The sequence below is a fragment of the Coregonus clupeaformis genome, chromosome 18 (assembly GCF_020615455.1).
Source record: "Coregonus clupeaformis isolate EN_2021a chromosome 18, ASM2061545v1, whole genome shotgun sequence".
In the NCBI taxonomy this organism is placed as follows: Eukaryota; Metazoa; Chordata; class Actinopteri; order Salmoniformes; family Salmonidae; genus Coregonus; species Coregonus clupeaformis.
The window spans coordinates 22,468,289-22,479,844 of NC_059209.1; positions in this window are offsets into that span (position 1 = coordinate 22,468,289).

Sequence of the window (11,556 nt, forward strand, 5' to 3'; positions counted from 1 at the left end):
GAGGCCTATATTTGTTGTGCTTATCTAACAAGGTTAGCAGTATACAGTAAAGGCATATTACCTAGTTTCCAAAAACATTATCAGAGATATTATTATTAAACAATAAGATTATTTACAAGTTATATTGTGATAGTTATCAATCAAGGTCAGCAAAGGCATTTGGTGGGGGTACTAAGCTAACATATGGAATTGTTTTAAGATGGTCATACCATGGATCATTTAGCTATTTGATTTGGAATGTTAAGATCTCTTTAGGTATCAAAACAAATATTTAAAAATTAATTGATAAAATATTGAATTTAGCCCATAGAAACGCATTGAATAACACATTCATAAAACGCATTGAATAACACATTCATAAATGACAAAAAAGACAGTCAAAAAATTAATCATAAGGAATAAGGTTTTGAAGTGTCTTTCCTGTATCTAGGAGATATAAGAAAGCTCAGGAAAGGTGTTTAATATTTGTATACACATTTTAGTTTTACATGTTTAAATGTTGGTAAAGTTTATTTTAGTATTAATTTTTAACTTTTTTTTTTTTTTTTACCCCTTTTTCTCCCCAATTGGTAGTTACAGTCTTGTCCCATTGCTGCCAAGCCGCACTGCTTCTTGACACACTGCTCGCTTAACCCGGAAGCCAGCCTCACCAATGTGTTGGAGGAAACACTGTTCAACTGGCAACCGTGTCATGCGCCCGGCCCGCCACAGGAGTCGCTAGAGCGTGATGGGACAAGGACATCCCGGCCAGACAAATTCTCCCCTAACCCGGACGACGCTGGCCCAATTGTGCATCGCATCATGGGTCTCCCGGTCTCGGCTGGCTGCGACACAGCCCGGGATTGAACCCAGATCTGTAGTGACGCCTCAAGCACTGCAGTGCCTTAGACCGCTGCGCCACTCGGGAGGCCCTTTATACACATATTTAACCCCTTATTTCTGTTGGTACAAAAATACCTCCATACCTCCATACCTCCATTCGTTTGTATGGGTTACCTTCAGACGAGTCCTGTGATACTTGTGAGGGTCATAGAGCAAAATGGACAAACTGTTCGGACTCTACATACATTCATGTTCTGACAAACATTGCTGTAGCTCGGCCACCTTCCATCGCAGATGCGGAAGGCCGACGGATTTTGATGGGGATTTTTTTATAATGTTAGTTAGATTGATGCACGGGTGCGTCAATAGACTTTTAATGGTCTACACACTATAATACATTCATTCACTATATTCACCAATTTCATAAAATGAGTCAGTTAAAATTCATGGCATAACACACTAGCATACATTCATTCATTTCAGTCCCCCATTTCATAAAATGTTTCAGCAAAGAATTCATGGTCTAATGTGTAAGTAAAAAATTCAATCACTCAATGAATAAATCCTTTAAATTAGTGATGGGCAACGATATGGACATCCAGTTGCATTTTTTCAATTTGATATAGATATCATATCGGTTTGTAGAAAATACATTGCAACTGTGTTTAATGTTCACTTTTCTGTGAAGTCCGACAACTGCTTGCGGATTGCCCATTGGGCCAGGTGTGTTCTGGGGACATAAACCTACCTAACCAGTTTTAAATAGTGTCTGCTAAATGACTAAAATGTAAAATATAAATACAATGGAAGCCCATCAACAGTTGATGGTCCATCAGCAGGCAATTAAGTATGCTAAGCAGCCTGTTTTAGTTTTAGTGTTGGTTTTTTAAAGTATGCTAGGCAGCCTGTGAGAAGGTATGTGAGAGGGTTTTGTCCATGTAGGAACAGTCATGTATGCTTTTTTGGAAGATGGCGCCGACAGACATGGCAGCTCTGCTTCTAGCTCCTAAGCAACATTGCAGTATTTAGCTTTTTTGTGTGTCATTTCTTACATTATTAACCCAGAAAGTTTTTTGTGTTATTACATACAGCCAGAAATAACTTTTGGATATCAGAGCGGCGGTAACTCACCAGTATTACGACCAGAAATATGACTTTCCCGAATTGGATTCTTTGTTCGTATCCCCCCAATTGAACTTATCCCAGAGGCTGCTCCAAGACGCCGCCGGCGGAGAAGAGGTATTCAGAGTGGACTTCTAGTCCGACTCAGGAGGCGTGCACACCATCCACCACTTCCGAGTATTTTACTCGCTGATGTTCAGTCCGTGGACAATAAAGTAGACAAGCTCAGGACGAGGATCTCCTTCCAGAGAGACATCAGGGACTGTAACGTACTCTTTTTCACGGAATCATGGCTCTCTCTGGATATACTGTCTCCATCCATACAGCCAGCTGGGTTCTCAGTACATCGTGCAGACAGGAATGAAGAACTCTCAGAGAAGAAGAAAGGTGGTGGTGTATGTTTCATGATTAACTACTCATGGTGTGATTGTGATAACGTACAGGAACGCAAGTCCTTTTGTTCACCCAACCTAGAATATCTCACAATCAAATGTCGACCATATTACCTCCCAAGAGAATTCTCTTCGGGTTATAGTCACAGCCATGTATATTCCCCCTCAAGCCGATACCACGACGACCCTCAAGGAACTACACTGGACATTGTGCAAACTGGAAACCACATATCCTGAGGCCGCATTTATTGTAGCTGGGGATTTTAACAAAGCAAATGTGAGGAAAACGCTACCGAAGTTCATTGAACACATTGCCTATAGTACTTGCGCTGCTAAAACGCTCGACCACTGTTACTCCCCCTTCCGGGTCTATTCAACGCTGGTCTGACCAATCAGAATCTATGCTTCAAGATTGTTTTGATCACCCGGACTGGGATATGTTCCGGGTAGCCTCTGAGAATAACACTGACGTATACACGGACACGGTGACTGAGTTCATCAGGAAGTGTATAGGGGATGTTGTTCCCACTGTGACTATTAAAACCTACCCAAACCAGAAACCGTGGATAGATGGCAGCATTCGCGCCCAACTGAAAGCGAGAACCACCGCATTTAACCATGGCAAGGTGACTGGGAATATGGTTGAATACAAACAGTGTAATTACTCCCTCCGTAAGGCAATCAAATAGGCAAAATGTCAGCACAGAGACAAAGTGGAGTCGCAATTCAACGGCTCAGACACGAGACGTGTGTGGCAGGGTCTACAGACAATCACGGATTACAAAGGGAAAACCAGCTACGTCACAGGCACCGAGGTCTTGCTCCCGAACAAGCTAAACACCTTCTTCGCCCACATTGAGGATAACACATTGCCACCGACGCGGCCCACTCTCAAGGACTGTGGGCTCTCGTTCTCCGTGGCCGACGTGAGTAAGACATTTAAGCATGTTAACCCTGGCATGTTAACCCCACTTGCTTCAAGATGTCCACCATTGTTCCTGTACCCAAGAAAGCGAAGGTAACTGAACTAAATGACTATCGACCCGTAGCACTCACTTCTGTCATCATGAAGTGCTTTGAGAGGCTAGTTAAGGATCATATCACCTCCACCTTACCTGACACCCTAGACCCACTTCAATTTGCATACCGCCCCAATAGATCCACAGATGATGCAATCGCCATTGCACTGCACACTGTCCTATCCCATCTGGACAAGAGGAATACCAATGTAAGAAAGCTGTTCATTGACTATAGCTCAGCCTTCAACACCATAGTACCCTCCAAGCTCATCATTAAGCCAGGGAGCCCTGGGTCTGAACCCCGGCCTGTGCAACTGGGTCCTGGACTTCCTGACGGGCCGCCCCCAGGTGGTGAAGGTAGGAAACAACACATCCACTACGCCGATCCTCAACACAGGGGCCTCACAAGGGTGCGTGCTCAGCACCGTTCTGTACTCCCTGTTCACCCATGACTGCGTGGCCACACACACCTCCAACTCAATCATTAAGTTTGCAAATGACACAACAGTGGTAGGCCTGACTACCAACAACAACGAGAGAGCCTACTGGGAGGAGGTGAGGCCCTGGCAGAGTGGTGCCAGGCAAATAGCCCCTCCCTCGACATCAACAAAACGAAGGAGCTGATCGTGGACTTCAGGAGACAGCAGAGGGAGCATGCCCCCATCCACATTGATTGGGCCACAAGGGAGAAGGTGAAAAGCTTCAAGTTCCTCTGTGTACACATCACTGACAATCTGAAATGGTCCACCCACACAGAAGAAGGTGGCTGAACAAATTAGACCCTCACAAACTTTTACTGATGCATCATTGAGAGCATCCTGTCGGGCTGTATTACCGCCTGGTACGGCAACTGCACTGTCCGCAACTGCAGGGCTCTCCAGAGGGTGGTGTGGTCTGCCCAATACATCACCGGGGGTACACTGCCTGTCCTCCAAGACATCTACAGCACCCGGTGTCACAGGAAGGCCAAGAAGGTCATTGAGGACCTCAGCCACCCGAGCCACCGCCTTTTCACCCCGCTATCATCCAGAAGGCGAGGTCAGTACAGGTGCATCAAAGCTGGGACCGAGAGACTGAAGAACAGCTTCTATCTCAAGGCCATCAGCAATTTAAACATCCATCACTGGTCGGCCTCCACCGAGTACCCTGCCCTGAACTTCGTCACTGTCACTAGCCGGATACAACCTGGTTACTCAACCCTGCACCTTAGATGCTGCTGCCCTATGTACATAGACATGGAACACTGGTCACTTTAATAATGGAACACTGGTCACTTTAATAATGTTTACATACTGTTTTACACATTTCATATGTATATACTGTATTCTAGTCAAGGCCATCCTATTCAACTATTGTCATACATATTCTATCCACTACATACTGTATTCTATCCACAAACTGTCCATAATGTCTATACTGTACATCCCATCATACACACATATACTGTATATACATATATACAGTGCCTTCGAAGAAAGTATTCAGACCCCTTGACTTTTTCCACATTTTGTTACGTTACAGCCTTATTCTAAAATGGTTTAAATATTATAATTGTTTTGCAATCTACACACAATACCCCATAATGACAAAGCGAAAACTGGTTTTTAGACATTTTTGCAAATGTATTAAAAATAAAAAACAGAAATACCTTATATACAAAAGTATTCAGACCCTTTGCTATGAGACTCGAAATTGAGCTCAGGTGCATCCTGTTTCCATTGATGATCCTTGAGATGTTTCTACAACTTGATTGGAGTCCACCTGTGGTAAATTCAATTCGATTGGACATGATTTGGAAAGTGGAACCACAAAGATGCTTCCTAGAGCTGGCCTTGCCAAACTGAGCAATCAGGGGAGAAGGGCCTTGGTCAGGGAGGTGACCAAGAACCTGATGGTCACTCTGACAGAGCTCTAGAGTTCCTCTGTGGAGATGGGAGAACCTTCCAGAAGGACAACCATCTCTGCAGCACTATACCAATCAGGCCTTTATGGTAGATTGGCCAAACGGAAGCCACTCCTCAGTAAAAGGCACATGATGGAGTTTGCCAAAAGGCACCTAAACACTCTCAGACCATGATAAACACGATTCTCTGGTCTCATGAAACCAAGATTGAACTCTTTTGCCTGAATGCCAAGCGTCACATCTGGAGGAAACCTGGCACCATCCCTGCGGTGAAGCATGGTGGTGGCAGCATCATGCTGTGGGGATGTTTTTCAGCGCCAGGAACTGGGAGATGGTGCCATATGTTGTGCCTATAGTGTATTGCATTGTGACTAATGGAGTGGGTGGAGTAGAATGTGCTGCTGGGTATTTAGACCACAGTCCCCCATTAAATAAAATCATATATAGATTCCACAGACCCTACTGAGTAATACCAACCCCATTTTACTTTGGCACATATACATTTTGTTTTCCTTCTATAAGCCAATATGTAATTTATAGGTCTATAGTGTATTGCATTGGGACCAATGGAGTGGGTGGAGTATAATATGCTGCTGGGTATTTAGACCTCAGTCTTCCATGAAATAACACCATATACAGTGCCTTCAGAAAGTATTCACACCCCTTGACTTTTTCCACATTTTGTTGTGTTACAGCCTGAATTTGAAATTGATTAAATTGAGATTTTGTGTCACTGGCCTACACACAATACCCCATAATGTAAAGTAGAATTGTTTTGAGAAATGTTTTCAAATTGATAAAAAAAATTAAGCTGAAATGTCTTGAGTTCAGGAGTAAAAATGTGCTTAACAAGTCACATAAGTTGCATGGACTCACGGTGTGCAATAATAGTGTTTAACATGATTTTTGAATGGCTACCTAATTTCTGTACCCCACACATACAATTACAATGCCTTGCAAAAGTATTCATCCCCCTTGGCGTTTTTCCTATTTTGTTGCATTACAACCTGTAATTTAAATGGATTTTTATTTGGATTTCATGTAATGGACATACACAAAATCATCCAAATTGGTGAAGTGAAATTAAAAAAATAACTTGTTTCAGAAAATTCTAAAAAATAAATAACGGAAAAGTGGTGCGTGCATATGTATTCACGCCCTTTGCTATGAAGCCCCTAAATAAGATCTGGTGCAAACAAATACCTTCAGAAGTCACATAATTAGTTAAATAAAGTCCAGCTGTGTGCAATCTAAGTGTCACATGATCTGTCACATGATCTCAGTACATATACACCTGTTCTGAAAGGCCCCAGAGTCTGCAACAACACTAAGCAAGGGGCACCACCAAGCTAGCGGCACCATGAAGACCAAGGAGCTCTCCAAACAGGTCAGGGACAAAGTTGTGGAGAAGTACGAATCAGGGTTGGGTTATAAAAAATTATCAGAAACTTTGAACATCCCACGGAGCACCATTAAATCCATTATTAAAAAATAGAAAGAATATGGCAGCACAACAAACATGCCAAGAGAGGGCCGCCCACCAAAACTCACGGACCAGGCAAGGAGGGCATTAATCAGAGACGCAATAAAGAGACCAAAGATAACCCTAAAGGAGCTGCAAAGCTCCACAGCGGAGATTGGAGTATCTGTCCATAGGACCACTTTGCTTAAAGAAGAAAATAAGCAAAACATTTTGGTGTTCGCCAAAAGGCATGTGGGAGACTCCCAAAACATATGGAAGACGGTACTCTGGTCAAATGAGACTAAAATTGAGATTTTTGGCCATCTAGGAAAACACTATGTCTGTCGTGAACCCAACACCTCTCATCACCCCGAGAACACCATCCCCACAGTAAAGCATGGTGGTGGCAGCATCATGCTGTGGGGATGTTTTTCATCGGCAGGGACTGGGAAACTGGTCAGAATTGAAGGAATGATGGATGGCACTAAATACAGGGAAATTCCTGAGGGAAACCTGTTTCAGTCTTCCAGAGATTTGAGACTGGGACGGAGGTTCACCTTCCAGCAGGACAATGTCTTGGAATGGCCTAGTCAAAGCCCAGACCTCAATCCAGTTGAGAATCTGTAGTATGACTTAAAGATTGCTGTACACCAGCGGAACCCATCCAACTTGAAGGAGCTGGAGCAGTTTTGCCTTGAAGAATGGGCAAAAATCCCAGTGGCTGGATGTGCCAAGCTTATAGAGACATAACCCAAGAGAGATGCAGTTGTAATTGCTGCAAAAGGTGGCTGTACAAAGTATTGACTTTGGGGGGGTGAATAGTTATGCACGCTCAAGTTTTCAGTTTTTTTGTCTTATTTCTTGTTTGTTTCACAATAAAACATGTTTTGCATCTTCAAAGTGGTAGGCATGTTGTGTAAATCAAATGATACAAACCCCCCAAAAATCCATTTTAATTCCAGGTTGTAAGGCAACAAAATAGGAAAAATGCCAAGGGGGTGAATACTTTCGCAAGCCACTGTATCTGTAAGATCCCTCAGTCGAGCAGTGAATTTCAAACACAGATTCAACCACAAAGACCAGGGAGGTTTTCCAATGCCTCACAAAGAAGGGCACCTCTTGGTAGATGGGTAAAACAATTTTAAAAATGCAGAAATGGAATATCCCTTTGAGTATAGTGAAGTTATTAGTTACACTTTGGATGGTGTATTAATATGCCCAGTCACTATGAAGATACAGGCTTCCTTCCTAACTCAGTTGTCGGAGAGGAAGGAAAGCGCCCAGTGATAAGAGAAAACTGAGGACGGGTCAGCAACATTGTAGTTACTCCATAATACTAACCTAAATGGACAGTGAAAAGAGATCCTGGTTTGAATCCAGGCTCTGTCATAGCTGGCCGTGACCGGGAGACCCATGGGGCGGTGCACAATTGGCCCAGGGTAGGGGAGGGAATGGCTGGCAGGGATGTAGCTCAGTTGGTAGAGCATGGTGTTTGCAATGCCAGGTTTGTGGGTTCGATTCCCAGTATGACATTTTTTAAATAATAATAATAATAATAATGTATGCACTCACTAACTGTTAGTTGCTCTGGATAAGAGCGTCTGCTAAATGACTAAAATGTAAATAGACCTTAGCACAGGTACTTCCTGTGTGAGTTTCTGCCTATAGGAGCTGTGATCTGATTTGCCATAGGGAGGGCCTTGTAGGCATCCCGGAAGGGGGGGTAGCAGTAGTCGAGCGTTTTAGCAGCGCGAGTACTACAGTCAATGTGTTGATAGAACTTCGGTAGCGTTTTCGTCAAATTTGCTTTGTTAAAATCCCCAGCTACAATAAATACGTCCTCAGGATATGTGGTTTCCAGTTTGCACAAAGTCCAGCGTAGTTCCTTAAGGGCCGTCTTGGTATTGGCTTGAGGGGGAATATACACGGCTGTGACTATAACCGAAGAGAATTCTGATTGTAAGGTATTCTAGGTCGGGTGAACTAAAGGACTTGAGTTTCTGTACGTTATCACAATTACACCATGAATAGTTAATCATGAAACATACACCACCGCCTTTCTTCTTCCCGGAGAGTTCTTTATTCCAGTCTGCGTGATGTACTGAGAACCCAGCTGGCTGTATGGACAGGGACAGTATTGCTTTGGGGATACTGTGTGTGTGTGTGTGTGTGTGTGTCTGTGTGTGTGTGTGTGTGACGCCTGTTTGAACTAGTGTATTAGACCCACCCCCCACCTCCGCCCACACACACACTTGCATACACACACAACCCACCTGTCTCTACCTATGTATGTAACCACACGGATTTTGATGAAATACCTAATCTGAGTCTGTGTGGTTCCTCCTTCTGAAAAGAATAATCTGTGGTACAACCTATTCCAGGTCCTAATAAGTCTACTTATAATAATATGGTTATTATGTGCTAAAAGAGAAAGGATTTCCTTGTTACTAAAGCCAATTCTAAAGTATAGTTTCACCAGGTCATCTAACTGCAGGCATTTCAACGGTGGTGCACACAGCAACAGGGAGCCAGGGAGACATGCAGTTAACCAAATCCCCTACTTTAATATTGAAATATAAGTGCAACTTTTTTATGACTTTATTCTCGAAATTACATTTAGAGTTTTTTCTCTAAATATTGCCACTTTATTCTCAAAATACTGCCACTTCATTTTCTAAATGTAACATTGACTTTATTCTCAAAATATTGCCACTTTATTCTGAAAATATTGCCACTTTGTTAAAGTACTATCCTGCAAAAAATAAATACCACCACCATTCGCCATTTTTTTATCTGCAAAAAAATGGATTCAAAAAATAATAATTATGTCCTGAATAGAAAGCATTATGTTTGGGGGCAAATCCAACACAACACATCACTGAGTACAACTCTTCATATTTTCAAGCATGGTGGTGGCTGCATCATGTTATGGGTATGCTTGTCATAAGCAAGGACTATAGAGTTTTTTGGGGATAAATAGAAACGGAATAGAGCTATGCACAGGCAAAATCCTAGAGGAAAACCTGGTTCAGTCTGCTTTCCAACAGACACTGGGAGACAAATTCCCCTTTCAGCAGGACAATGTCCTAAAACACAAGGCCAAATACAGTGGGGAAAAAAAGTATTTAGTCAGCCACCAATTGTGCAAGTTCTCCCACTTAAAAAGATGAGAGAGGCCTGTAATTTTCATCATAGGTACACGTCAACTATGACAGACAAAAAGAGAAAAGAAATTCCAGAAAATCACATTGTAGGATTTTAATGAATTTATTTGCAAATTATGGTGGAAAATAAGTATTTGGTCAATAACAAAAAGTTTCTCAATACTTTGTTATATAGCCTTTGTTGGCAATGACACAGGTCAAACATTTTCTGTAAGTCTTCACAAGGTTTTCACACACTGTTGCTGGTATTTTGGCCCATTCCTCCATGCAGATCTCCTCTAGAGCAGTGATGTTTTGGGGCTGTCGCAGGGCAACACAGATTTTCAACTCCCTCCAAAGATTTTCTATGGGGGTTGAGATCTGGAGACTGGCTAGGCCACTCCAGGACCTTGAAATGCTTCTTATGAAGCCACTCCTTCGTTGCCCGGGCGGTGTGTTTGGGATCATTGTCATGCTGAAAGACCCAGCCACGTTTCATCTTCAATGCCCTTGCTGATGGAAGGAGGTTTTCACTCAAAATCTCACGATACATTGCCCCATTCATTCTTTCCTTTACACGGATCAGTCGTCCTGGTCCCTTTGCAGAAAAACAGCCCCAAAGCATGATGTTTCCACCCCCATGCTTCACAGTAGGTATGGTGTTCTTTGGATGCAACTCAGCATTCTTTGTACTCCAAACACGACGAGTTGAGTTTTTACCAAAAAGTTATATTTTGGTTTCATCTGACCATATGACATTCTCCCAATCCTCTTCTGGATCATCCAAATGCACTCTAGCAAACTTCAGACGGGCCTGGACATGTACTGGCTTAAGCAGGGGGACACAGCAGGATTTGAGTCCCTGGCGGCGTAGTGTGTTACTGATGGTAGGCTTTGTTACTTTGGTCCCAGCTCTCTGCAGGTCATTCACTAGGTCCCCCCGTGTGGTTCTGGGATTTTTGCTCACCGTTCTTGTGATCATTTTGACCCCACGGCGTGAGATCTTGCGTGGAGCCCCAGATCGAGGGAGATTATCAGTGGTGTTGTATGTCTTCCATTTCCTAATAATTGCTCCCACAGTTGATTTCTTCAAACCAAGCTGCTTACCTATTGCAGATTCAGTCTTCCCAGCCTGGTGCAGGTCTACAATTTTGTTTCTGGTGTCCTTTGACAGCTCTTTGGTCTTGGCCATAGTGGAGTTTGGAGTGTGACTGTTTGAGGTTGTGGACAGGTGTATTTTATACTGATAACAAGTTCAAACAGGTGCCATTAATACAGGAAACGAGGGGAGAACAGAGGAGCCTCTTAAAGAAGAAGTTACAGGTCTGTGAGAGGCAGAAATCTTGCTTGTTTGTAGGTGACCAAATACTTATTTTCCACCATAATTTGCAAATAAATTCATCAAAAATCCTACAATGTGATTTTCTGGATTTTTTTTCCTCAATTTGTCTGTCATAGTTGACTTGTACCTATGATGAAAATTACAGGCATCTCTCATCTTTTTAAGTGGGAGAACTTGCACAATTGGTGGTTGACTAAATACTTTTTTTCCCCACTGTATATACTTGAAAATCTATGGCAAGACTTGAAAATGGCTGTCTAGCAATGATCAACAACCAACTTGACAGAGCTTGAATAATTTTTGTAAGAATAATGTGCAAATATTGTACAATCCAGGTGTGCAATGAACTTA